Source organism: Gallinula chloropus (assembly GCF_964237585.1).
Source record: "Gallinula chloropus genome assembly, chromosome: 26".
In the NCBI taxonomy this organism is placed as follows: domain Eukaryota; kingdom Metazoa; phylum Chordata; class Aves; order Gruiformes; family Rallidae; genus Gallinula; species Gallinula chloropus.
The window spans coordinates 1,739,712-1,767,622 of record NC_140111.1 but is presented as its reverse complement, the minus strand read 5'-3'; the positions used below and the strand labels follow the sequence as shown (position 1 = coordinate 1,767,622).

At 46.3% G+C, this 27,911-nt stretch overlaps 1 long non-coding RNA gene across 1 annotated transcript in view; it reads right to left on the bottom strand.

Annotated features, from left to right (window-relative positions):
• Positions 1-939: 939 nt before the first annotated feature.
• Positions 940-27,911, bottom strand: part of LOC311201039 — a 27,515-nt gene continuing 543 nt past the window's right edge. Inside the window, exons 2-3 of the long non-coding RNA XR_014617848.1 lie at positions 14,162-14,187; positions 940-1,057 (exon numbers count right to left, since the gene is read on the bottom strand). This is a non-coding gene — a long non-coding RNA (uncharacterized lncRNA). The remainder of the gene's footprint in view (positions 1,058-14,161; positions 14,188-27,911) is intronic.

Below are 27,911 nucleotides of genomic sequence, written 5' to 3'. Positions count from 1 at the left end.
ACTAATGAGAGTGGGAGTAGACATGAAAGAGTACATTGAGCAGAGAGGGGTGGAGAAGAGGAGGGGAGGAAGCAGAGAAAATGAAAGAGGAAGGACAAGTCGGGAGGGGGAAGAAAGCAGGGGGGAAAAGTGCAAGGGAAGATAAAGAGGAGGAGGAAACGAGATCTGTGGGAAGTGGGAGATTGAGAGTCTGAGACCAAAGCAGTCAAGCCTTCACTAGAGCCTGGAGATAACCCCTGAGAAGATCAGAACAATCTTAGCTCTGTAGGCTTCACTTTCAATAGCGCATCACAAATCCATCACTCCTGAACTGCTGCTCACAAGTAGACATGAGCATCACAGCAACTCTTCACCCATAAAACCCCCAAATGACATTCAATGCTTTGCAAAGCACCCTTGGCCTTGGATACCAGCTCCAATTCAGCCCCCCCCCCACCCCCCCCAGGTTGGGAGCCCCAAATTCCCAAGCACCAGAGGTCCCAATAAAGGCTCTCCAAAGCAAGGCAGTTTTGGCTAATTTTCAAAGGATGGGGTAGGCAAGGTTGGAGAAGACATAGCCCCTTCAAAGTGTGAGGCTGAGCACCCAAGAAGAAATGCACCCAGAAGTAGAATGCTAATTTTGGGAAGCACTAACCATGAGGTCAAATTCTGCTCTTTCCCATCACCGTTGTCAATCCTGAATAGAACAACCAGCTCCAGCTTGCACCACGATGACCAAGAAATACACTTAACTCCAGCAACACTAAATTAAACTCAGGATTGCCTTATCGATCCATAGTCATTGACAAAACACCTACCAGCCAGCAAAAACAACCCAAACAAACAAAAATCTCCCGCATTATGAGATGAATAAAAACCAACAAGGCTGTGGGGTTTTTTTACATCACATTTGCCTTCTATCTTCTTCATTCCAGGACTTCAAAACTCAATAGTGACTTACCATCATCCTGGAAGTCTGGTGGAAATGAAGCATCAGATGCCATGGAAGGGGCAAAACTCCAGGTCTGGTTTTCGTCAGAACTGTCCTGTCCAAAGCCAGCATCATGCTGATCTTCTCCTAGAGCGATGAGGAGAACCTGATTTTAGTGAAGAACACGCATTTCTAAACTCAAATCTTATTGCCTACACCCTGAGATACATTTCCTCCTGATTCCCACCTTCCCCTGAAGTTCTCTACAAACCACAGAGCCACTTTCATGGGTTTAAGGTCAGATTCATCCTTTTAGGGGCCTTCCTGCTGCAAGAACACTCATGCTGGGTATGTACAGACATCACAACCTGGAGGGTTACAAAGAGGACGCTGGAAACACCAACCTTGGGGTCAGACTACCAGAATTAAGTCCAATTCCTTGCTCTTACCCTCAACACATGCCCTGTGAGTAAACCATCACGAAGGGCTACACTCCTGCTTCACCAGAACAAGTATTCTTCCTGTATTGTAGGAAAAGCTTTGAGATTCTTAATTGAAGAGTGGCAGGGAAGAAAAGGTTGACTCCCTACAATGACAGGCGTGTGTCTGTGTGTGCAGACAGGAGCTATGACCCCCCCATACTTTTCTGGAAGTGGATATTTATTGGGGAATTTGCTGTCAACAGTGGATATGATGTAGAAGGCACCCAGATAGTGGCAGAGGTTAGTATTGAACTTTGATATAGATGGCATGGGGCCAGCCTACCTACAGAAGACAACACTACTCACAGAAACAAAGCAGAAAAGTGGCCTTTCAAGCTTTTGCTTTATGTTTCCTGAACACACAGAGCCCAGACCGCCGATAAGAGAGGTAAAGACAGCTGCTTACTCATTCAACACACAACAAACAACAAGAAAGGTGAGTTTTCAGCTGATGTTAATTGGGTTCAAACACTAAAAACAAGTTTTATCTCAGCAAACAGAGGAACTGTGCTCCACAGTTTAAATCAAGCACTGATGAAAGGGGACCTAGGGCTGGAAACAAGGGTTACAACTCTCTTCCTCCCACCAAGGAACACAGCAGAGACGCCATCAAGTCTCCAGCTGCAGAAAGACATGGCATAATATTTTGGATGTGTTTTATTTTCAGCATCCCAGGTTAGAACCTTCCCTTGCACGAAGCTCTCAGAGACCCCAGGCTCCTGCATTTGAGAGCAGATTTTCAAGAAGACTCTAATTCTTCTCCAAAAGGAACAATCTGGCTGTGAGGAACATCACACACATAAGATTTTCTTCCCACAGATCAGGTCCTTAAAAATTAAAACCAATCCAAATCACACTGGGTGCCAGACACCACAATAACCTTGCTGATACTGTAAGCTCAAAGGTCTTAAAAATCTGCTGAAGATTCAACTTTGAGATTTACCAAAGGCCTGGGGGGGCTCAGTGCCAGAACAGAGGGGTCTTTGGCAGTCTCCACCCTTGAAGTTGTGACAACTCTCCTAACAGGGGAAGAGCACAAGAAATGATGACATCTTCTTCCAGCAGCCATCCCAGCACGCAGCGCAGAACATCGGATTCTGGGGGTGGCAGGGGGAAGGCAATTCAGAAAATAACTTCTCTCCTTTTAGGAGGTGCATCACTCAACATCTGCATTGCTCATCTCTCATGCCAAGAACACTGCAGGTTCTCTGCCCAAAAGAGCAGGCTGTGACTGCTCCTGCAGGATCAGACATCACCAGAGATGACATGGTAGTTGCCTTCCATCTGCGAACTGCTGCTTGGACACAAAGAGCAGGCAAAGCACCTTCCTCTATGCTACAGCCAACTGAAATTCATACACACACCCCCATAAGGGAAAAAACTCAACAACCAGGAGTCAAAAGCGGAGATTGACCCTCCCAGCTCCACTGTCCAGACTGGGAAGCGAAGCACATCCCTGAGCACACCAACCGCCCGACCTCAGAGAAGCCATTTCAGCACTTGGCTCAGCTGTGTGTGACAAGGGGATGTTTCTTCCCTGTTTTACTGTGTCACCTTGAGATCCTCAGATAAGAAAAAGCTCTAAAAAAGCCAAACAGCATCTCAGCATCACAGGGAGACGCAGCGTTCCTTCTAACGAGGAGCCTCCCTCAGCGCCGCGGCCTCACCTACCCGTGATGATGCCAGCGTTGCAAAGCAGCTTCCATAAACCCCTTCAGCTCTTGGTGAGGATCATTTCCTCCCAACCCGACTGCGTCGTGCTAACCCCGGCTCCCCCAGCGCGCACGGCGGTACCAGGCGGCTCCGTAACGACGTACAGGTGCAGGATTACTGCCACAGCCAGCAAACCCGGCCCGGGCTCCGACTGGCAGGAGGCGGCACAGTGCCACCGGCAGCACTGAGGACACCCAGCTCACACCTTGGCTGTGGGGAAGGGTTTGGAACAAGAACAAGGAGCCAACGGGGAAGGTTACTCGCAGGAATAAGTCACCAGCTTCGACGGTGGGAGACGCCGGCCGCACACATCGACTGCGGGGAAGAATCGAGCTCTCTGGTTTGGCAGACAATTCCCAGGCATGAAATACTGTGGTTGTCACCACATTTGGAATCGCTCCTGCTGTTCCTACATAAGAGTGGGGTTACAGGCCATATCCCCTCCAGTTCACCCAGCCTGCAGTACACACCTATGTCCATCACACCAAGCACAGCAGGACTCCGAGTCCCGTGAGCCGCTGCCACACAAGCCAACACGAAGGCATTTGGTTTGGTTTAGGATTAGCAACGTTTTCCACCCCCAGCTATAGCTGCAGCAACAGAAAAAAAGAGATCAAAAAAAGCTACTTAAACCAAAATCCTATTTCCTTTCCATTTGGATTCACGTTACGAGAACTTCTTGTGCTTTAATCCACTTCTCCATAAAGTTTATGGAGCAGCAACAGCTAGTTGAGTCCAAGCAGAAAAAATAACCGACAACTTGTCAGGGGCCAAGCTATTGTTCTGAATGAAGAAAAAACTCATTAGCTTTTAATGAAAACACAGGGAATAAAAACCAAATAGCACAGAACCCCAGCAAATAATTACTCTGCACCTGACGCAAAGCTGCTCTATCTTCCTACTCAAATCCTCAGCAAAATTCCCCAACTTATCGCTCTGGAGCATGAACAAAAGCAAGATTGACTCTAAGGGAAAGAGCAAGAGGTTCCTTGGGCTTACACCTCATCTGGGGGCTCCCCTGGCACTGCTTGGCTCCCCCTGAGGGTGTTAAGTACCCCACTTCCTTGTTTTGTGATAGTTGTGGCTCAGGAAAGCCAAAAAAGATTAAAAATAAGAGAAGAGAACAAGTTCTGCTGTGGTTCAGCTGCCTGACATCTTCTGTGGCAACAGTTTCTTGCACAGCAGCAGCAGCAGAGGGGCTTGAAGGGTTCTGCACGACTAACAGAGATATCGGGCTTTATACGTATTGACTCCAGGCAAATTGCAGAGGGGACAAGTTGTGTCTCTGGTGACAGGGGTGTCCCCAGAAGAGGGGGTGACAATGCCGAGCGCGGTGACTTCGGACAGCAGCATCAGTCAGGTCCCATCAGTCTCAGCAGGTCTCTGCAGGACCCACGGGTGTCACACAGACATCAGGCAGAGATGCAGCCTCTGGGGAGCCCCCCCCAGCATGGGAGGGGGAGAAGAAACTCCCCAGAGGAGAATGAGAAGAGCCCAACTCAGCGTTATGGGGGCTGTGAGCAAGCAGCACAGGCGGAACGCATGGGAGAAGGAGGTCACCAGCATCAGGGAACACGCTGTTGCTTCTCTCTGCACAACTGCTGCTGCTCTCTGCAAGGATGGGAATAACCTGAGCCTACTGGCCCTTCCTACTGGCTTTGGGGCTTGCAGCACTGGAGGGTGAAAGTCCTGCCACTGTGCCAGAGCAGGGGTAGGACCCAGCAGGTGATGGGCCTGAAGATAAATACCAAAACCCTTCAATCCCAGTGTAGGGTATCGGGAAATGTTCCCATGCCCACCTCTGCTTCTGCAAAAGGAGAGTTGCCATGAAGATTAACACCTCTTACCAAGGCCTCAAAAATCAAGACTAACTTTTTTTCCCCCTGCACAAAAACTGCCCTTCCTCCCCACCCCCCAAACTAAAGTTTTCCTTCTGTTAAGCATCTGTTTACCCTGCATAGGAGGGGGGGGGAAACCCCACCCCAACCAGAGGTGAATTAACACATCCTGCTGCACACAGGAAGAGAAACAATCTAAATAGGTGAAGGGGCTTTGCAGTGGAAAAAAGAAATTCATCTCCAGCAGCTTGTTAAGGGAACTGCAATTAAGCTTACTTTGCATTCAGTGAAGGTCTTTATCTAGGTACCCTGAGTTTCATTAAGCATCTTTTTTAGAACACGAGAAAAATCAATACTGAGCAAGTTCCATTTATGCTTTTATGATCAGCTGCTTCATGCCAAAGCGGAAGTAAAATCCCCAACTCCAGTTAATATTCAAGGAAACAAAGTTCCTGCTTTGAAGTAATGACTCCTTCGCATCACACTACAAATAAAGGTCTCTGATCCAAATCCCATCTGCCTTCATGCTCGACAGTGTTAATATCTCTAGATTTTCAGGGACTAATTTAGCAGTAATGCATTTCCCAAAGCAGAGCTGTAAAAGTATTATCAATACCACAGTTTAATATCCCCGACTACAATCACTTGCTGAAATTATGGAGAATCACATGGAAACACATCAACAGACACGCACCCACACAGTAAGTACTGCTCACATGTAAATATATCACAGTTTAGCTTTTGTAATGTAGTTAAAGCTCTGTCAACACTGCTATTATAAATTATATACCTTTTTAAACACATTTATGTGCTAGGAAATGTATGATGTTGCTTTCTTTTTTTTGAATGCCTTAAAGGCTTCATCAGCTCCTAAGCGCCCATTGGGCTCCCTGGCAGTTCGCCCCTGTGATTTAACACGTGAATCAGAGCTCAGGGTTTGGTGGATGCGGGTTCTCTGCACCTTGCTCATGCAGAGTATTGACTTCCTGACAGCACCAGTGCCTCAGCAGCCTTATATTTGCCCGAAAATCCTGTGTTTTCTATTGCACATCACAGCAATGCACATGCTGGTCCATCCTCCCCTCCCCTGGCTGGGCCAACAGCGGCGTTGTTACCCAATTACAGGAGAAATCTCTTTACCTCCAGATCTCAAAGCCTTTATCCCACTTAAGAAAGATTTCCTTTGGCACAGGAAGGAAATAACTTTGTCTCTGGCTCAAGAGGTCTGCAAGGCCATGGTGAGAGCAGGACCCATCTCTGCTTACGCGGTGGTTTATCAGTGGGACGGGTCTACCTCACGGCAACGGGGTCAAAAAGCAAAGCCAGGGACCTCCTCGTGCACAGGAGGAGCAGATTTATCATTGTTTTAGAAACGTCGACCCAAACAGGTCTTGGCTGCCTGACAAGTGAATGCAGTCCAAGCCTAATTTTCTTCACTCAGTATCCAGTTTTTTTGCTAATTACACGTAGTAAAGCAAATTAATGACCCACTAAAAACGCCACTTATGTTAAAAACCAACTAGTAAGTGGAAAAGCTCTTGAGCAGGCTCGCTGCTGCAGTGCTGGGCTGGATGTGGGGGATGCAATGAGCCCCTGTGCCCAGCAGGTCGGGCTGCAGCGCGCAGCATCAGCCGGGGGATGCGCAGCCCCCCCGGATCCTGTACGGCTGCTGCCAGGGCAGCCTTATCCCACCGATGGACAGAGAAAGGCAACACATTTCCTGGCATTCATAAAAACCATCAAGCAGGAGCCGGGCAATGCAACAGTAGGTTTCCTAAAGGGGTTTCTTTTTTTTGTGGGGTTGGGCAAAACCCACTGCTGTTTCCAGGGGAAAAAAAACCAAATAATTAAAAAAAATAAAAATCAAAGCCCTGCAATGGGCCCAAGTATTTTATTACACCAACAGAAATTCAAGTTTTCATCTCTCAGCGTTGAGAGACTGAAGCTGCAGGAGGCTGAGCAGCTCAGAGCATACTGGGGTGAAATTACTTTCTCTCCCTCACACAGCAAAGAAGCTCCATGATCAGATGAAACAGAAAACAACCTGGATGTTACTAATTCATTGATCTTTAATCTGACATGCTAATGTTCAACCCAGTGTCTTCCTGCCAGTGATTATGGGCTTATTGCTAAAAGGGGGGAAAACAACCCACCAAGTTACACCAAGTGCAGACCCAAGTCCTACTCACACACCAAAGACCCCCCCAAACATCACAAGAGGTTTACAACTTGCAAGCCTTGCCCAATAGAAGAAGCTGCTGAGCTGCCAGCACCTCTCCCATCACTCTGCATTTTCCCATCCCAGCCAGCCCCTTGTGTCACTCCCCAGCTGAGGTTTCCTCTCTGGTTTTCTCTTCCTTTTCTTGCCGTGCTCACCCCATCCATCCATCCCTCCATCCCCCTCTAACTTCCTCCCCCCACAGCTCCCCTCTCCCAATCCTTGGCATCCTTTCAGCAAAGGCAGCACCGCTCATTCTGCCTCTCAGGCGGGCAGCAGCTACACAGAACAGCTGCCTGACAGGGGAAGCACAGCCCATATCAGTCTTGCTAGGGACGAGCCTGAAACCCAGCACAGCAGAAGATTCCCACGGGATGTAAACAAGTAAACAAGATTTATTCTTCCTTTTATGACCCGGTAACACATCAGTGAAATACAAAAGCCTGTCTAAAGTGAGCAATACCAGCCTAAAGCTGCACACAGTTTGTATTTCTGTCTACCATAAATTACTCATTTAAAGGATGGGGATACTGAGGCACAGGGAGATCACAAATCCATGCTTTGGTTCATCTTCTGAGGTACCAGCTCTGTTAGGGACACAGCAAAACAGTGTCTGGGAGGCCAGACCCCCACGTTTGTGGGGTGCAATAATTAACAAACAGTCCTGAAAATACAGTCTGGGGTCTTAAAAATAATTCAGATGTCAGCACCCTTGGATAGGGAAGGGGAGGCTACAGGGGCAAATAGTTTTGAGTAAGGTGTCAGTAGGTTCAGCATATTTCCTTCCTTAGCTGAAACTCTTCCAGGAGAAGGAGGAATAAAGAGAACTAACCCACGAGGGAGCTGGAGTTCAGCGAGCATATTCCAATGACAAGACACAAGGAGGCTGTCTTGCCCGTATCTGCAGCGATTTTCACTGTTAAGGAAGTAAGCCCAGGCAGTGAATGCAAAGCCAGGAGCGGCCAGCGGAGCACAAGGCACTCCAGGGACCGGAGAAGATGCCCATTAGGCATTTATGATAATGCAAAGATGATTTTACAGTTGGTGTTTCAGGATGGAGTCAGGCAGAATTACTGGATGGGGTTACAGCTCCGCAAAGCGATGCAGAAATCGTTGTGGGGAGAGGGGGAGAGACTGGAAACCTCAGAGTTAAACCAGCCAAAGGGCTCGGAAGACCCAGGAGTCAGGAGCCAGCGCTGCTCTGCCAGCCCTGCTCCCCTTTCCTAAGGGCTCCAAAATGCCTTAATGGCCCAAACAGAGAATTCACATCCTTTTCCCCTATTTTTATGGGGTGGGAAGGTCTATTACCAACCGTGCAAACACTCAGGTGATGGTATATGTGAACACTCTCCTACTCTATCCCCAGTGGGGCAATTTCTTGAATGTTCTTCAGTTCTGCACGAGCACAGAGCATCGCTCGGGCTGCGCGTTCAGCCGAGCACATTACAATAACCCCTGAGATTTCTTTATAAAAAGGAAAGCTGCAGCACGCTCCTACTACACAAACAAGTTCAGAAAACACAGAGGGTTCATTTGAGAAGGCTCTCTATCTCCAAAGCTGCCCATCAGGCAATTTAGACAATCTAATAATTGGAGTATTTTATTAACTGACCAAAGTGAGAGCAATAGAACTTGTTAATATTTAACTTACTGGGGCTCCCCAAACTGCTGTATATTAAGCATCTTTACTGACAATTTTATACCTCCTCCTCCTTTACGGTGCATCGCTGTTTTCTTCAGAGCCTGGTGTGCTCTGAACTTCCCTGGGAAGCACGGGACGCTGCTAAATGGGAGTGATGAGGGCAAGCCCTGCCCAAGGCGTTACAATTCAGGATGGGTTTCAAAGGACCACGAGTAACTTCAACACTTTGATTAATGAAGTCGGGATCTCCAAGAAGCACCTCGTAATCCAAGCCAGGAAGCTTTCCTCAAGTTTCTAAGAAGTTTGGAATCAACGGGCTGGTTTAAAGAGAGTTCAAAAGCCCTCCTGATTAACCTAATTCTTCTTAATAAAGGTCATGAAAGTTTTGACATTAACTGCAGAACAACCCAGCCAAACTGCTAGCTGCCCTTACCTGGTCTTTCAATCCTGTTATAACTTCTGCAAGTTCTTCATTTCCTGACTCCAAGTCAAGATTGATAACAGTAAATCCAATTATTTTTAACTTAAATCAATTGACATGTTTGTTTTGGGAGGCTTCTCCCTTCTCCTCCCCTCATTTCATGCACTGAGGACACCCAAAAAGAAAAAAAGTGACTGTTTTCCAGAAATACAGAAAAAAGCCTCCTGTATTTCCTTACACTACAACAGTACAAGCTTCAATCAAGGGTAAACATATCCCTCTTAATTACTGCGCACTCACAGCTCGCTGAACAGAATCCTGACCACTACAGAACTGTTCAAGGGTGCTCATTGGAGCAGTCTGGGTTGAGACACTTCATCCCAGCCCCATCTTGGGACAAGACTTGGATGTTCAGCATCCCACCAAATTTTCCTGTCCCCTCCAGCTGAAGGATGCTGCAAGGTCTGTTGCATCCCTGGGCCCAGATTCCCAGTTTTTTAAAGGATTTCAAAGCTTTGTGATAAACAGGAGGCTGTTTTCTGGTTTGGATACTCAAAACACAATGGTAACAGCTTCAAAGTCACACCCGCCTCTCGATTTTTCTATGCACATCTCTAAATAAAAATGAAAATACACCTCCACAGAGCCCTTCCCAGAGCACAGGCACTTCCCTCCTACCTATGACATTTTCCCAAGCAGAGCATTCTGTTTTCTCCTGTAATCGCTCCTCGCCTCCAAGATTTGTGCACAGCACCTTAGGTAGCGGAATAATTTATAAGTCCGTGTAAAAGCAAAGCTGTGCAGCTGCTCAGAGTTTGCAAAACTATGAAACAGGAGGGATTTCGAGGCAAAAAAACTGTCTCTTTTCGCTGTAAAAATCTGCCTCTAACACAGATTAGTTTGCCCAGAATATAACACATACACAGAGGCAAAAACCTCGCGTGCTCAGAGCCGCAGGAAGCAAAGCTTCAGCGCTGATAAAGGGAGCTGTCAGAAGTGTTGATATTAAAGCTTTTCTTTTTTTTAAGTTAAAGAACACATGCCTTTGTGTATATTTGATTTTTCATTAATTAACCCTGGGTTCCGCACGCCACCCAAACACAGCTCAGCCTTCAGAAGGCATTCGTAGAAAATGTTGTGTGTTTTCTTTTTGTCTCCTGGTGTTATGACATTTGCAGGGTTGTAGCTGGCACTGGTGTTTACAGAGCAGGGGAATTCCACACATGGAGATAGAATAGATATTTTTAACAATATGTTACAGATATTGTCAATTGGGTATTTTTTCCTTTGCGTTTTCAAACACATCATAAATCTCCGGCGGGTTTCTGTGTGTGAACCCCGCTCACCGCTGAGCTGGAGGCTCTTGGCATGAAGGCAAAGAGGGGTTTTTGTAAATAAAACTTAGTAAAATCACTGTGCACTCCATTAATTCAGGAACACTCCGCCTCGGCTTCAAAGGGGATCTTTACAGTAAAGACGGTGTTTTTGCTGCTTTAATGATTTGCTACTTGTACTTGTCATAACTACACGGAGCAAATATGCAGTACCAGGGAGCAGAGGTTTAGGGAAACGCTCAGTTCCGCCTCCCATCCAGCTCAGCTTCGGTTCAATTCAATGGGTTTGGGGCTTTAGACAGAAAAGCTACTTCATAAATCTAACACTCGAGGCCGTGGCTATGATGCTAGTTAATGAAAGCAAGCTACAGGCCAGCCTGGGGTGTATACACACCTTGTGCTCTGCTACGACATCCAACCCCGAGAATAACTGGCAGCCCATGAAGTGCTCTGCATCCCAGCCAAAGTAGGGCCAACAGAGGTAAAACGATATGCACTTCATCTAAACAGTGTATACCATCAGGTAAGTGGCCTACTAAGACTTTCCACGCTGTTACTTAATCCTTTTACAGAACATGAAGGATCCCAAATTTTAAGTGGCTTTTTATCCCAGCTAGTCCCTTACCCCACCTCCCTGCCAAACATTTATACTTAATCCAATATATTCATATATGTTTATGCTTCAGGGAGGCAACAGGTTCTGGGGTTAAAGCACAGAGCTGGGAGCAGCATCTGGACCCAATTCCTGCGCATGCCTGTAGATGTTCTGGTACCTCAAGTGCATCTCTTGAGCCTCAGTTTTCCTAAATTTAATAAATGGGAACAACGATGCTCTTGCTCTTGTGTGTGTTGTCTCCTTGGGAATATTTTGAGGAATGCTGCTATTCAGAGGATACACAGCACTTCCAACAAAACCACTGGGGATGGATTTTTTGAAGCACACCAGTGACAATAATTTAGCACAAAGCCCCATTCCAGCAAAGCCTGACCCACAGCAATCATTCAGCCACCCAAAACCCTTTTTCTTCTCTAACATCCCCCCGTTCTCTTCCCAAACCCTCATCTCTTCCCCCCCAGTTTCCCTCTCCTCCTCTGGAACTCCAGTTCTCTTGCAGTACCCCAGAACGGCCTCTCGCCGCTCCCTCAGACCATCCTTCCAAACCAAAAAACCAGCAGAACATTTTCCCTGCCCTGAATTGTCAGGAGAGGGGGAAACAGCAAAGAGGAACCTGGGGGAGGGCTACCACTGACCCACGTCCTCTCCAGGTTTTCTTTGCCAACTTTCCTTAGCTCTCTTTCCACAGAGGGGAGGTTGCTACAAGACAGCAAGGGTACACATGCATAAAATATATTAAGTGTATATAATGCTTCACATAGGCAGTCAACCCTCCTCCAAAAGGAAACATGAGTCACCCTGGGGCTCTGTTCAAAGAAGACCAAAGGAACAAGGCAAAAAATAATTTGCAGCCGCACGCTGCAGTCAACATCATCACTCAGTGCCCATGACTTGGGCACAGCAACTCATCCTGCATCTTACACTCAGCTCAGTTACACACCCCTGAAACTACACTGGCCTGCCCAACTCCTCTTCCAGAATTATTTTCAGCCAATACTGGAAACCAACAAGTTGGGATAGCTGGAATCACTGAGGTTTTGCTCTTCGCAGGGCTCTGAGTTCAAGGAGCTCAACCGCCTTTCCCAGATGTGGTCACAAGTTGGGCTTCATACCCTTTAGAAAAGCTGCTTATTAGATATTACAAAGAAAATCCCAAATCTTCTCAGGAGCCTTTTCCTTTGCCACATCAGTCTGTTATTTCAGCAGGCTGATGCAGTTAATCTAACCCTGGCTGTGCAGCTGATCTCTGCCTGGGTTGTTCAGTCCTCTTACCAATACATCCAGGCACATAGAAACATTTTCCTGTAAAATCAAGCTCCACCTTGTAGCTCTCTGGCTCTTTTCCATTCAGCACATACCAAGTTCTCATCACCACCCTTCCTTCTCCCAGCGAGGTATCACAACCTGGAGTTGATGCTCTCAGGGTAATGCCCAAGCCCATGTTTTTCCTCCTGAGCTCCTTCCTTGAACTAATACTATTCTGAAAAAGAAATGTGCTAAAGATGACATCAAGGCACGTTCAGAGATATCTACATTCCTAAAGACCCAAACACCTGTACAGTAATTCCTAACAGGTATTTAAGCCAGCTAGGCACTTCATTTACAAATCTACACACAGTTCTACAAACAAATCATCCTAATATTACTTAGGCTTCCAACTCTACAAAAGAAGAAAGACTACTTCAAAAGAACAAAAGCATCCCTCCTCCACCCTTTCAATTGTATGAACTTTCAAAATTAAAAAAAAAATCTAATTTTGAGCCCTTTTATGTGTTCTAATCCTCTCTCACTCTTTTTTTTTTTAATTTTGAACACAGCTGTCTGTTGTACTTTCTCAAATGATGCCAGATGCTGGGTTCATCAACCAAACGCATGAAAACAATGGTTTGAAAGCAATTAGAAGCACCGAGGCTGCACCGAGGCTCATATTAAAATGTGATAACACTGTTCTAGGGGGAATTGCAACGCTGCTGCATTTCTGACATTTCTGTGCTGCCAGACAGACAGGATGTGCTGGAAGCGGGCCCTGCTCGAGGAGGTAACATACTGGAATTTATTCCTGGAGTAAATGAAGGATTAGCTGAGTTGGAACACTCACAAGGGTTTTTATTACAGCCCCAGCTCCCATCTTGTTTGAACACTGGCAGATCCTTCTGCCTGTGCTCATGTGTCACAACCAGTGTTTGAGGGAAAAGGGTGAACCACCCACCAAACCACACGCTTTGGCTGCACCCAACGCTCCAAACCAGGATGTGGAGCTGAGCTCCACCGATCCTGTACGGAGCCCAAGCAGCTCCAGGTCAACCCTGAGCAAATACATCTCCATCACTTGCCCCAGGTCTGCACAAGTACCCACTGACACGGCTGGTGACCTGCAGGCACCCTGGAAAGTTTAAATCATCACCCACATTATTGTGGGAATGAAGATCAAAGTCACGATCGGAATCTCCCAGCTTGTTAACAGACATAACAAGAGATGGTCACGGTCCTGAAAAATTTACAGCCTGACCATTTGTCTACACCTGGAGGTTGATTCAGTTTCAAGTTCGGGTTAACACGAAGCAATGAGACCCAGGGAAACTTGCTGAAGGTTACTCAACGGCCTTTACTCCCAAGTCAATGGCCCATGGGAATATCCTGCCCTTCCTGAACTTTAAACCTTTTCTGGAGACAGAAGTTTCGCAGAATAATTCCCTGAGTTTATCCCAGACGATACGTTTGTGGCAGCACCACAGAGTTCTGTACTTATTCACTCTTAAGTGCAAAGAGAAATGGCCTTCCACTGCCCAGGAAGAGTACTAACCCTAACTCCCACTACAGTTTTACCCCTTCCCACCCACCCCTAAGAACCACCACACGTGTATATTCAGTTCAAGCTCTTCTCTTTGTTGACTTTGCATAGAAAACACCACCCACACCCAGCCCTTCTCTGCTATGTGAGCTCAGGGCAGTAAGAAACCACCCCTCCTTCCCTGGCTTGTACTCACCTCGAGGCAGAAAATCCAAGTGGTACCTAAAAGACCAAAAAGAGACAGAGGTAAGCATCCATTATTTTCTTAATGACTCGTTCCAGCCTGATGAGTAAGTGACAGATGGGTGGAGAGTTATGCCAGAAGTGCTGCCAGGAACCCAGCGAACGGTCAACACATTTTGTGCAAGATGCTTCATGAGGTATCATGAGTCCTACAGATGCTGGTTGGCCCCTGTGACATCCTCTGCTACCTAAGGAACCTCCTGCACATCTCCTCTGCTTGAAAAAAAATTCAGAGGCCGCCAGTTTCCTTCCATTAGAACCAGTCTCTGTCCAAATGCAAAGGTTTATGTGACCTTTTGCTCTGCAGCCTTAATTAAAGGCCTTGAAAGACCCCTTCCAACCCAAACTGTTCTGTGATTCTCCTCTTCACCTCACCTTGCACACTCCCCCACAGCAGCAGTGTGCACCCTGCTTGCTTTTGGCCATGCCAAAAATAAAAACCCTCTACAATTTCCTCATCTCTCAGACTTTGAGCCCATCTTGGGTTGACATCCAAGTTATTTTAATAAGGGAACAGCACTGGTGAGTTTTGGAAGCAGATCAAGGATTGGGGATAAACCACAAAGTGACCCATTCACAGGCAAGATGTGTAACAAAGGGCTGGTCTATAGGCATCAGTGGCAAGAATCCAGTATGTAAAAATCCAATCAATTTGTTTGCTCATTAAAAGCTTTCATGAAGAAAATGATTTAACACAAACATTCAAGCCACTGACACAGATTAATTAGAAAACAACAACAGAATTCTGATTAAGGGCATAATATTTATTTGACTTGTTTGCTTTGGACAAAACAAAATTAGAAGTGTGCAGATAGAAGAAACTTTCCTGGGAGAAGAGGCCCAGGGAGAAATAACAGCTGTATCATACTGGAAAGAGCCAAACCACCACTGTGCCTCAGAGCAAGAAGAGGATGCAGATTTCTGTGGGCCTTGGGATGCTCTTTGCTATCCATCCTACATCCCAAAGCCCAGAGAAGGGACACGACCTACCCAAGGTCAGTGGATCTGTCAGAGCAGCTCCATCCTTTTCTTTCCAAAGAGCATTAAGTGTTACTCAAGCCAAGCATCATCCAGCATTGAGAACCCTCCCCTCCCTGGGCTCGACCTCTGCTCCTCGAGAGGAGCGGTACCCGCATTGCCCCCCCACCCCTCCCAAGTCCAACAAGGCCCCAAAACCAAAATACTTTTGTCTCCTGAATAAATGACTGCAAGACAAGGACAGCAAAATCACTTCTTGCTTTGTGAACTTTTGTCTCTTGTGCTTGAGAGACTGTCCTAATCTCCCCTGAACATGTTTTAGTGATAACATTTACTGCACTAGGACCAAAATGATTTTCTGTCACTTCTAATTCCAGTTCAATAAAAGTGTAAGAGCTTTGTTTCTAACCTCTGTCATTTTTAATACAGTAAAATGGTTTAAAAAAATGTAAAATTGAGTTCCATTTCCTACTGGACCAGCAAGCCCATGTTAACTTCACTCTGATCAAATTTAAAGGGGGGGCGGGGGGGGGAGAATACCAAAAAGATTTTTTTCTTTTTCGTTTTTAAAGCATAAAGAAACAGTCAAAAAGTCTAATCTCATCAGCTCAGGATGTGTGTTTAATCTCATGCTTTGATCATTTTCACTCTGGAAAGCCTTAAGCAGGGAATAAAAGTTAGTTTAAAATTTAATCGGGAGTCGAGGAGGGAGGAAGATGGTTTTGTTCTTATGGAAGATGAAAAAGTAATGATCTAATTCCTTCATCTGCCACCGCCTGCATGAAAGTCTTGAATAAATTACTTATCTTGAGAGTTCAAAAGGCCCCCACATATGATGCCACAGTACTTTGAGTATGTTCACTTATAGGATTTCTTTGCTTTCTTCCTGATGGTTTGTATGTCCCTCAGACAGAGTGAGGGGAAGGATGACTTCCAGGTTCTGTTTCCCCCATCCCTTCCTGCAGGTAACTTCAGCTTTAGCTACTCAGCAAGCTGTATTTTCCTCAGTTCTCAGAGGTGATCAGAATATTGGTTTTGTTCCTTGCATTAACAAATTATTTGGGCAAAACACCCCCTTGGCTACAACAGCCTCGGTACCCAACAGGGAGAGTTCACATTCATCCAGAGCCCCAAATCAAGGGCAAACCTATAGATAGGGAATAAAGGAAGCTTCTGGACAGAGAAGGAACTCTGTTAGCAGGAGGTGGTTCATCATCTTGGGCTGTTCTCCAAAGTACAGAGCCTGAGGCTTATTATGATTCTTGTTCCCAATTAAGACAGTACTAACTGACAAGTGTGTTAAGCCTTCAACACACCCCGTCTGTGGGTAACAGGCAGCCACACAATGGCTCGTCCTTCAGATCTGCAGGTGGTTTCCCCTGAACCTCACAATCAATAATTTCCCACAGCAAATAATTAAAATAAATTGTAATTGTTCCACACACATCCCCTCCTTGGGCCAAGCAGTATACCTCAGAAACCAGAGCCCTAATCCTTACCCGACACCCTCTGAAAGGGATGCTGGGTGCTTTGGGCAAAGGTTTGACATTTTCTTCCTGAAGCACTAATTTTTAGATCTCAAACACCCAAAGTAAAAAGCTTCTCATCCGTTTTCTTAATCAGAAGGTTTGGGAATAGATGTATTTGGATCCATTTGATATATTTGAAGGACTTCACTAGAAAGAGCCTGACCCCCAGCTAACAGCAGACTGCCAGGCCTGACCAAGCAGGACTCCATTCTCTGCAGGAATACCAGCACAGTAGTTACTTCAACACTCCCACCACCCCAACAGCAGTGTTTAAGCCAGGGAAAGCCAGAAATACCCCTTCTTGTTCCAAAAGGGTGGGCAGATTAAACCCTGGAATACACAAGGATGAAACCCTCCTCTGCCCCAGGTGAGTACTATGCCATACTAGGTCTAGATTCACCCTTGGCTATGAGCCCAGAGCTCATGTTTTCTTGGAGCACCAAGATAATTTGGGTTTATCCCTACATTTCCAACCTTTACACAAGACTCCAGCAGCAGCCCTACCCCAGGGCTGTTGCATGGGGGGCATGGTGTCCCAAACCCCACCAGTGTGCAGAAACCCAGTAAGATGGGTGATTAACACACCCACTCCTCCCACCCACAACCCAAGTTTGCTGACCAGCATCCCCAGCTTGCAGCAAATCCCAGAGCTGAGGGAGTCGAACCAGGTCCATCTGGGGCTAGAAGCAAAGATTTCTCTCTGAAATCTTACGGTCTGTAACATGCAGGGGGTCAAACTTGATGGTTATAATGGTCTCCTCTTTGCAGCTCCAAAGTCTAAAGCCCACTTTCCTCTCAGACTCAATTTCAGCAGGAACCATAAAATAAAGTCAGGTTTCAATGAAATTTCCTGTATTTTCCTGTCCAATTAAGAACACTAATATCACCACAGATGTTATTAAATTAGATATTCCAAGACAGTCTAATTTGTTTGGTGCAGGGTATTTGTTGGGGGTTTAATGTTCAGTAAAAAAAAAAAAAACTTTAAAAAAAATCAATGTTGTACAAGATTTCAAGCAGGGAAAAAAAAAAAGGATGAAAATGGGACTGGGGAGCTCACCATTAGCAAAAGTCAGTTACAAACCACTTCAAATGCATTTCTCAGTTAAACGTTACAGAAGCAGCTATGCAAGGACTCTGGTTACACAATTTCAATCATTTACAGTCCTCAGGTTTCAGATTAACAATGCATTCCCAAGGAAATGGATGGGGAAACAGGAGTAATTTTATCAGCTGGAATGGAAAATGATGCAAATTACTGAAAGGAGCCTAACCCAGAAGGCACCAAACTGCATTACGGGCAGAGCCAACGGCCACGTTCACCCCAGGTAGAAAAGCAGGTAGAATGTGATAGCAGCTGAATTGAATTTGTGCCCCTGCCATGCTGTAGATTAACATGAGAGAGTTCCTTCGTCAGCATGACCCCAAAAAAGGAGGGGGGAAAAAATATCCCCTGCTGAGATTACAGAATAAATTGGGAACATCCTAACAGAACCTTTACCAGACTTTAAAAAGAAATAATCCCCATGGTCTGTATTAAACTTGACTGGTGGAAACTGAAGGAATGCCAGTGCTCACACACACCCAGGCACAGATGGATTGGGGCAGGGTGGGGAGAGGCTGAGCTGGACCACATCTCCCCTACCCAAAGAGGAAAAAAAATACACACAACTCAAGGAGCTCGTTTTTGGGATGGAAAAAATGCAAATCTGAAACCTGCTGAGCATTTCTGAAGTGACATGGACTTGCTTTTAGGTTGTTTTTTTTTTCAGAACAAATCTGTATTTAATAGCCAAAGTGTGAATGAAATCCTGCTCAGCAAGATCATTTTCCTTGCTGAGCAAATAAATTTCAGCTCTCTGAAGAGCACGAGGGAGGAGAACAGCACTTTGCCTAATTAAAGACAATGTGGTGGGGCTATAGTCCAGCCCTGGCATTAATGTGCTGAGCTCAATTATCTGCCCATCAGGTCACATTCTTAAATTCCTTTTTATCTTGGTATCACACGTTATTCAGCATAACGAGTATAATATTGGTAGAAATTACAGGCAGTGCATTTACACTAATGAAGCAAAATTACCCTGAAATTGCACTTTCTTTAATTTCAATCTTAAAACTTTAAAGTAAGGTTGAAAATTGAAGTAATAAATGCAGTTAATACGATTAGAAGTTTATTGGAACAGGCCAAACACGCAGCTTAGAGCCAAAATTTTGGCTGTATCTCCATTAGTGCCTCTTAAAATCCTACCTTGGCACAGGAAGGATCAAGTTCCCCCTGATAATTAGGCAGAGTTCCCCCAGTGTTGAAACAGCTACAGTTGAGCTACACCTGTAGACCAATAAAACCAGTAGCTTCTTGGTTTGTGACACCCAAACTGGAGGCAGTCACGCTGTGCTGCCTTCACCCTGACAATTCCTATCGGGGTTGAACCATCCTGTTCCAGCCCCAGGAGCAAGTACAGGGTTTCTTATTGACAGTAAGACTGGGGGCCAGATGGGGTAAAACACCCAGCAGGAACTAGGGGATGGTGTCACCCAGGTTTAGATCCCTGAAAACAAATATTTCTGCAGGTCAGATTAAAACAGAGTATAGAAACACATACCCAGGCACGGGGAGCATCTCAGACCCCTCCAGTTGAAACTATGGGACAGCTACAGTGTATCACTACAGAATTAGATGTTTAACCCTCATCCCAGACTTACGTTAGAGACTGATATCACCAAACAATCTGCCTCACAGGTTGGGAATCCAACCACTTTGCCAGCCACAGCATCCTTGTATTTGTGATGCTGACGTGTGGATACTGGCACAGCTGTACAGCGACTGTGGAGGACCAGAACAGACCTTGGCTTGGCAGCCCAGGACATCACCTGGAGATGTCTGATACACAAGAAATGTCATTGCAGAGTTAAGAGACCACGTGCAGACTTTTCCTCACTGATAGCACTGTAGCAGCATGGGAAATGTTGCTATAAGTTTTAAAGAGGATTAGGCAACGAGGCAGTAAAGTGAGGTTTTGAGGCTTGTTATCCAGAGGTGAAGAGCCTGGTCTATGCTGGAGTTCCTGCTGCTGGCAGGAATGTTGAAAAAATGGTCCTATGCATTGGTTATGACGAGCAGGATTGGACCTCAGGTTCACATCAGGGCTTTAGCCGCAGTGGAGCAAATTAAAGGTAGAGTTTCAGTGTCTATTTTGGATTTCCTAGTGGGTGTATGCATGAAACTCAACATCGATTAAGCCCCTTTCTCTTCATTTCTGCTTTGATATACAACAGGTCTGCCTTGCTCTCCTTTTAGCACTATTACATTTCGCCTCAGGGAAAAAAAAAATACCAAGAATTTGTTTCCATCAATGCAAACTTGCTTTCCTACAGGGAGTTTAAATGACCAGCCGACTCCAAGGAGATGGAGGAACTATTTATCTCCATATTTTTAAATAAATCCCATTCTCCCCATCACACCCCCTGCCATTGCAACTGCTCTAGACATGTCAAAATGCTGAGGTGAGGTCATTTAACAGCAAGAAGACGGGGGGTTTTTTTGTTACTGCTCTTGCCAAAGGACAAGAATGGGCTTGTGTTCCTGAGAGGAGTCATGTATCCGATGCATCCCAGGTGTCAGACATCTGCTGCTAGTGCTGCAGCCGGCTGCGATAGGGCACGAGAAACAGCAGTGATGCTCCTGAGGAGCAACTTGAAACAAAGCCTCAGCACCAACAGACCTCAGCCAGAAGCAACCAGCACCTTTAGGGCTTCTGGAGGACAAGCAAAACTCTGCCCCAACACCACATCCTCTGCCTACTCTCCCCCAAGCCAGAACTGCTTTGTTAAATGGGGGGTTTATCCATTACAAGGACTTTGATTTTCCATCAGGAGTAGAGCAGAGTCCTCAGCCTATGGTTGGGACATGGGTGTCACTGCGACTGTGCTGAGACTTCATCCCGCACACAATTGCCAGGGACCAAAGCTCCAGTTGTGTTCTCTGCTGTGCTTTCCCACATGCCATGCAAAGAAGGCAATTTAAAAATATATATATATTTTCAAAAGCAAAGAGATGACTAGGAAAATAACCAAGCCAGGATTTAGATACAAGGGACTAGGAGGTGGAATAGGACCTGACTTAGTAAGGAGGGAGGGGAAAAAATGAGCAAGAGAGAGACCTGTTTCAACACAACAGTGCACTTTAAATAACCAAATGAATTCTGAAAGTAAAACGGTACAGGGACTCATAACTCAGGCGTACAGTGACAGCCTCCCCACAGCCACCGCCTGCGATGCCTCCAACACGGCTCCTCGAGCAAAAAATTCCCCAGTCTGCCTCAGAAAAGGGGAAAAACCCAAATTACAACCTGCAAACACCATCCACTCCCTACCTACCGCACTTCTCGCGGCGAGACGGGAACAATATATCCTCCCAGGTAGCACGTGGAGACATAAAGCCCAACCACTTGTTCACATTACAGTCATCAGCCAACCTCCTGGTGGGGAACGTTACGAGCCCGTGGGGAGAGCAGCAATATAAAGGCCTGACGGCCAAGTTACAGGAACAGTTATTGAGGCTGGCTCAGGATAATCATAGGAGATGAAGCTCTTCCCTTTCGGAGACGCTCGTGTCTCTCCCCAGTAGTTGAGCAGTTTACTTCTGTCCATTATGAACCCAAATAATGAAACCCTACACGTTTCAGCCCACAGAGGTGAAACACAAGGAGTGGGGCTGCTCGGGGGGGGAGGCAGGCGCTTCCTGAAGACGACGGCTGATGATTTCCTGAACACCCGCCACAAAAGCCACAGGAAACTCCCCAAAGAGAGACAAAACCTGCGTCTCATCCCCACGAGCGAGACCTGCTTAGATCCCTTCAAATAAAAAGATACAGTCATCTTTACAGTAATCTCCCACCACAAATCATTGTGTTAATGGCTCAGGTCAGAACAAGGACATCCGTACACCCTGTTCTTCTCACCCTTTCCAAATGCCACCGAGCAATAAAACACGAGTAGGAAGTCAGCAGCACTCTCTAGTCTTTGCTCAAGGGTCTTGCTTTCCCCTCCAGAAGTACCTGTGATTTATTTGGACAAACAACAGGACTGAGACCCACATCTGAACCTGAGCATCCAAGAGGGATTTGCACATCACCTCTCCCCCTGATGCAAAGGCTGCCCGATGAAGCCTCCTGTTTTTTTTGAGATAGCTTTGCTCTGCAAGCTTTCCCCCAAATTATATTCTTAGGCTGAGAAAAAGCCAAGAGCCAAGGCTGAGTTTGCCCCAGGACCCTAAAGGCTGCTCCTCCTTGGGCAAGTCACCGAAGCCAGAGGTCCATGGGATGATGGTCACAGCAGCATCTTCCCCCACTGCTCAAGCGCCGCTCACAACTAACAGCACATGAGGACAGACCACCTCAGGAAGCAAGAACATCCCAGCATTGCCAAGCTTTGCCATGTTCCCCCCAACATTTATCAAGTTCCATGCTATTTTTAATTTGTGAAATCAGACAGAGTTGCCTACTTGCAGGACAGTTGGGAAAAAGCTTGAATTGATGTCTGAACACCTCAGGTTTGGAATTCTGCTTACTTAACTCTTTCCATCCAAGATCAATACCTGCCAAGGAGTGGAAATTTCTCAGGAAAACCCCACCAATCCGTTATAAACGGACAGTCAGGCCCTTTCTTCTGCAGTGTTACAGGATGCTGCAACACACACACGCCAGTGTTCCATTAGATATGCTACAGCCCCTTTTTCCAAAGGCTTCCATCCTCTGCGTTCAGCTTGTTTCAATTATTCAGGGCAACCCAGGCTGATAATTACACAGTCCCGTGTTGCTGAGTAAAACTGATGCTTAATTAGCCAGCAGGAAAGATCGATTAAGATACAGCAGGGCATCTTGCAAAGTTCTTCAGTGGGACTGCAGGGAATAGAGTCTGGCTGTGCCCTTCCAAAGGATAAAATTCTCTGCTTCTCGGGGACTCGACAGCAGTTTTATTTAAGCTGGATGCTTAGATCAGTCAGCCACCCCGAGTTTTATTGTCAGGTCTTAACTTCAAGTGACACAACTCATATCTTATAACTAGAGCACTAACAGCAAGGTCTGGATCGCATTTCCAGCCAAAAATATAACACAGCTGAGGCTGAAAGTTTTATTTAAGCCTCCAGCAACCTCTTGCCTGTTTATGTGCCTTGATTTTCCCCCAGCGTGGCAGGACAACCTTTGCTTGTTTCACTCATCCAAAGGATGCAGCTCATGTTCTCATGCAGAACTTGAACAGTCCCAAGGACATGAGATTTTGGAATCTGGTTCAGACCCAAGCCTTAACTCAAGAAGTCCTCTTCTGTATCAAAGTCCAGGCAATGCACACCCATGTTCAGGAGCCCCTCATGAAACAGATACCTGCAGCAGCAAGCCAGGATAGATCTTTGCACGCTGCGCTGATTTATTCACATCCCTAAGTGTGATGGATTTTCCACACCCCCCTCCCCCAAGAGTGTTTCTAGCACGAGGGAGAAGGAAGAATGGGACAGCACCGGAGATCCACATGCCAAGAGCTGCACAGACACAGCCCAAGGCTCCAGTTTTAGCTTGAAATGCAAAAATCCTAAACAGCAGCTTAGCAGACAGCCCTATAGCTGGTTAAAGAGGAGAGCATACCAACCAACAAGCAGGGTATGCTCACATCACACCAAACCCTGGATGCCTGTTAGCCTTCAAAGCACAGCCCAGTTAGTTGAATACAGCACGTGGCTCCCCAAGGGGTGACACTACCCAAGTGCTTTGATTAGAAAGTAACGTGGACAACACAAACCTGGCTTTGACTTGCTGGAAGCCAAAGAGGATTGCATCCCCCTGGTCCCTTGCTTTAGCACTCAAGTTTTCATTCTGCAGTACATCTGCCAAGTAGCCTTCAGCATCTAGGAGAGAAAGAGTTGTAGGTTAAGACTAAGCTGTTCTTGGCTAAGAAACCCAGACCTGGCTGCATACTGGGAAGCCTTCAAAGCACTGGGCCAAACAGGATGATCTAGAGACACAAGTTCTGACCAAATACTTGATTTGGAGGAGACATCAAACTGATTGTGGATAGAATATTTGAACATTGCATCCAATTACAGAGCATGTCTCTAGCTGTAATGGTAAGAGGAGAGTAAGTAACTGCAAAGAAAGCACCAAGCAGTAAAAAGGAAGAGGAAGGTGAAACATGGCTAAATCTATCACTAAAGAGGAGTCTGCCTGCCTCTTTGCTGCCCCAACCCTAAAAATCTGCTGCTGTGACAGGCTTTTGGCATTAAGCAGGGCCACAGAAGCAGTCATCCCATTCAGAGGAGGATGCAAAGCACTTTTAAAACCCCTGTGCAAGGCACCCACCCACACACTTCAGGAAAGCTGGGGGTTTCAAGGATGATGCTCATACAGGACAAACCCCAAACAACAAGTGGGTTGTGCACCAGCCCATGAGAGCTTGTATCACACCAAGGGCTCTCCAGCAAGGTTATCGCTGAACACTGCGCCTTGCACAGACAGACAGCAGCAAATATGGAACTGTCTCACCTGGAAACTACATCTCCATGCAGGAATTTAGCCTGAATAAAAGGATTAAGCATCTATTTGCATAAATATTCATGTTCTCCACAGAAACCCCATAGAAAACAAAATCCTTCCAATCACACCTGGACTGCGTAGGAGAATATCATCCCCCTTCCCCAGCAGCATTCCTGCTAGTTTCCCCTAGCAGAGAAAAGATTGGCTTCAGAGCTATAGTGTTGCACATCCACAGACCTCTCCAACCTTTAACTCCCACCCCATACTGTGACACTAATGTCAGTTTAATATCCTGCTCGCAAGACTTCCAGCTCCTTATGCTTCAGCTGCTGGTACAACAGCCAGCACTGTTTAGCACACCTCAGGAATCTGCACAGCTCCTTAAAAACAGCTCCTCCACCTGCAAGCACATCTCAAGATCAAGAGTGCCACAAGAGAAGTTAATGCTTTCTTCTGTTAAAATCACAAGCCCCCATTTCTTTTTGCTGCCTGCTCGTGACATGCTTGAGAAAAACTTAGAGCTTGGGGAGAGAAAACAAAAGGAGGTCTTTAATGGGAAGAGCATAAGGAAGGAGATGGAGGGGAACAAGGGTGATGCTGGAGCATCCCTCAGGAACAGGCTGTCTTTGGAGTGACAGATGGTGTGGTGGTTCAGCCTCAACCAGTGGCTGAGCACCACAGGCTGCTCCCTCACTCCCAGAGGAGAGGAAACAGAGTCTTCATGGGTTGGGATAAAGGCAGCTTACTGACAAAAGCACCATGAAAATAGAACAATAACAACCAATTACACTCACACCCCACGATAACACTGAGTGCCTTACTGACCTGATGATTACAGAGCGCTGCACAAGGAGAGGAGAGGACCTGGCCACACTCAGACTGCTCTGCAGGCATCCAGGAAGGAGTGCTCCTCCCCACCCAGCCCCTTTTATAGGGAAGTGATGTCAGGAGGGGTGGAAAACCCCAGGCTAACTCAACTCAACTCACCTGGGCTAACTCAGTTCACCTGGGCTGGCTGCTTGGGGAGGTTGATTCTGACCTGGCCAGAACCAGGACAGATGGGCAGGACCAGGGAGACCCAACTCTGCCCACAACAGCCTGGAGAGGAGCAGCAAAACCAAACCATCACCCTTGTTCCCACGACAGCCCAGCTCTCTGCTCTGGATTTATTCAGATGAAAGCACCAGCTTCCTCAGGAGCACCTGACAAATAGAAACTCCTCCAGCTCCTCACATCCTCTGCCTCTCTTCCTACCAGGAGAGTTCCTGACCCACAAGGACCAGGTCCAAGCTGGCTGTGCCACATCACCCATGGTCCCACCGCACAGCTGAGAGAGGTTAGAGCCTGAACACAGCACCAAGACACCAAAGCACCTGAGCACAAGTGCTGTGATGTGGGGAACATCTCAGCAGATGGGCAGTAACACAAACTCACAGCATCACTCCCAAACCCACACCCAGTGATAGTTTTGGCAGCTCCAGGAACACAAAGGTGTCAGGCCCAAATGCCTATTATTATCAATTATTATCAACCACTACTAATTTAGCCCTGGGAGGGGGGGCCTGCCTGGAGTAACACAAAGGCTTTCCCAGAGCAGCTGAGTGAAGCTTTTTAAACCCCAGGCCAATCCTGCAATCCTTAAACCTGGTTTCATTCTCAGTACATCTCTGTGCAGTTTTAATTGTACATTTAAGATACAATTGTCACAAGCTGGTGCTGTAACAACACTGAGGCTCACACCACTTACAAATTACAGAGAAAGCACCCAAGTACATATACCTAAGCACAGCAGATATATCTTGCTCTGAGGAGCTTACTGCTTAAGAACAGATGAGGCTTAGGGGACAATTTATTATATACAAACCAACATCAAACCAGCACGGTGGGTCAGCAGGAGAAGCTACGTACAAGCTGGATTTCCACAGCAGAAAGAACAAGCAAGGAAAAAACCCAAACCACTCCCAGAAACTTGTGCAAATATCAGCTGCATCCCTCTGTCATTTTTAAGCACAGATTAGCTCCATGAGTATGCGATTAGCTCTAATACGGTATTTACTTACTGGGATGTCAGCACAGATCAGCTGCTGGATAAGTTATAGTAGGACTAGGGTCACTTCTGCAAACCAGGCAGAGCCCCTTTCAGAGCCAGCCACTATGTTTATAGCACCAGGAAATGAAAAAGAAAGCCTAACCATAAACTCTCAAAGTGGATCAGGAAGAGCAATATGTAAGCAGCTCTAGAGCAAATCACCCTAATGTTAGTTTTACTGCTTGTCGGTAACATTATATTCTTGATGTTTATAGATTGCTCCCTGTGATCCACTCTGAAAGTTTACAGGACTCTCCTTTTCATTTCCTGTAGCTAAAAAGGTAAGAGGGAAGGGGAAAAAAAAATAGTTGACATTTCATCAAGTGTTTCAGGGGAGTTTCTAGAGGCAATTGCAGTTATCCACTTTAATCCTGCAAGAGATGCACAGCATCATAAGAATTATGTCACAACCACTGAAGTCCAGGTAGTAAATAACCTTTTAATGGCAGCACTAAATTCTAGGAGTTAATCAGCACTCAATGAGCAGAGCTGAAAGGTATTAAGATGCCATGTGTATTCTCTCTGTGCACATACACCCATTCACTTCCCCCCCCCCGGCTCTCCCCTTCTACTCCTCTGCCATCAGAAATCCTACACTCCATGTGCAGAGGAACTAGTCCTGCAGAATCACAACGCTTCAGCTAGGCAAGATAATGCTGCCTCAACCAGTCTGCTCCAACACGTATTTGATGCTTCACACAATCCCTCCTGCAGTTTATCACCCCAGCTGGCTGGAAAAAATTAGCTTAAAAAAATAGTTTAGGACACCTATCACCACAGAGAGCACAGATACCTTGAGCTTCCCTGAGACCACATTAATATTCCCAGGACATATCCCAAGACAGGCAGGGATTTGGAAGGCTAGTTGTCAAAATAAAAGCTGTGAACTATTGCACATAGCTTTTCCAGACTTTTCTGCAAGCTCAAGAAAGGATGGTTTCATTGTGAATCAACATTTTTCAGATGAGCCATCCTGCTTCCATGGGGCTGAGTCAGAGAAAACCTTGAGAACTGAAGCAATCTCCATCCATCCTCCTGTGGTGGGACACTCTCCCCTATGCCATGGTCAAGGATGGAACAGAGGACAGCTTCCTAATTTTCCAGCTTCCAAGTCTCAACCCCAAATTACTTGGTATTTAAATTCTGGAGCGACTTGTGATGCTACACGGATGCTGGCTCACTTCACACCCCTCCCAAACCAGAGCATTGTTTATCTGTAAACCAGCACCGAGGCCGCTTGCCTTGCAATTAGCAGCTACCAGCTTCGTTAGGCTGTGCAGGTGCAGTCACAGCCTCCCCGTGCAGCACCTGCTCTGTCCTTCCCAGTACCCAAACTCCAGCAAGAAAAAGGCTTTCCAGACCTCCTGCCTGGAAGAGGATGGAGCAAGGCAGGGGAAGGGAGGATAATCAGGCTGCCAGACTGCTTTTGCTTCTGCAAACAAAACCAGAAGCCCTGGGCTTGTCAGAGATGTATCACATTTTTTAGAGCCGCTGTTTCAGCCTTCAGGAGACATTTGTGCTAAACAAACACGAAACACCCTGAAGCAAAAGCGGTGTTAAAAGGGGCCCGACTGAGCCAAG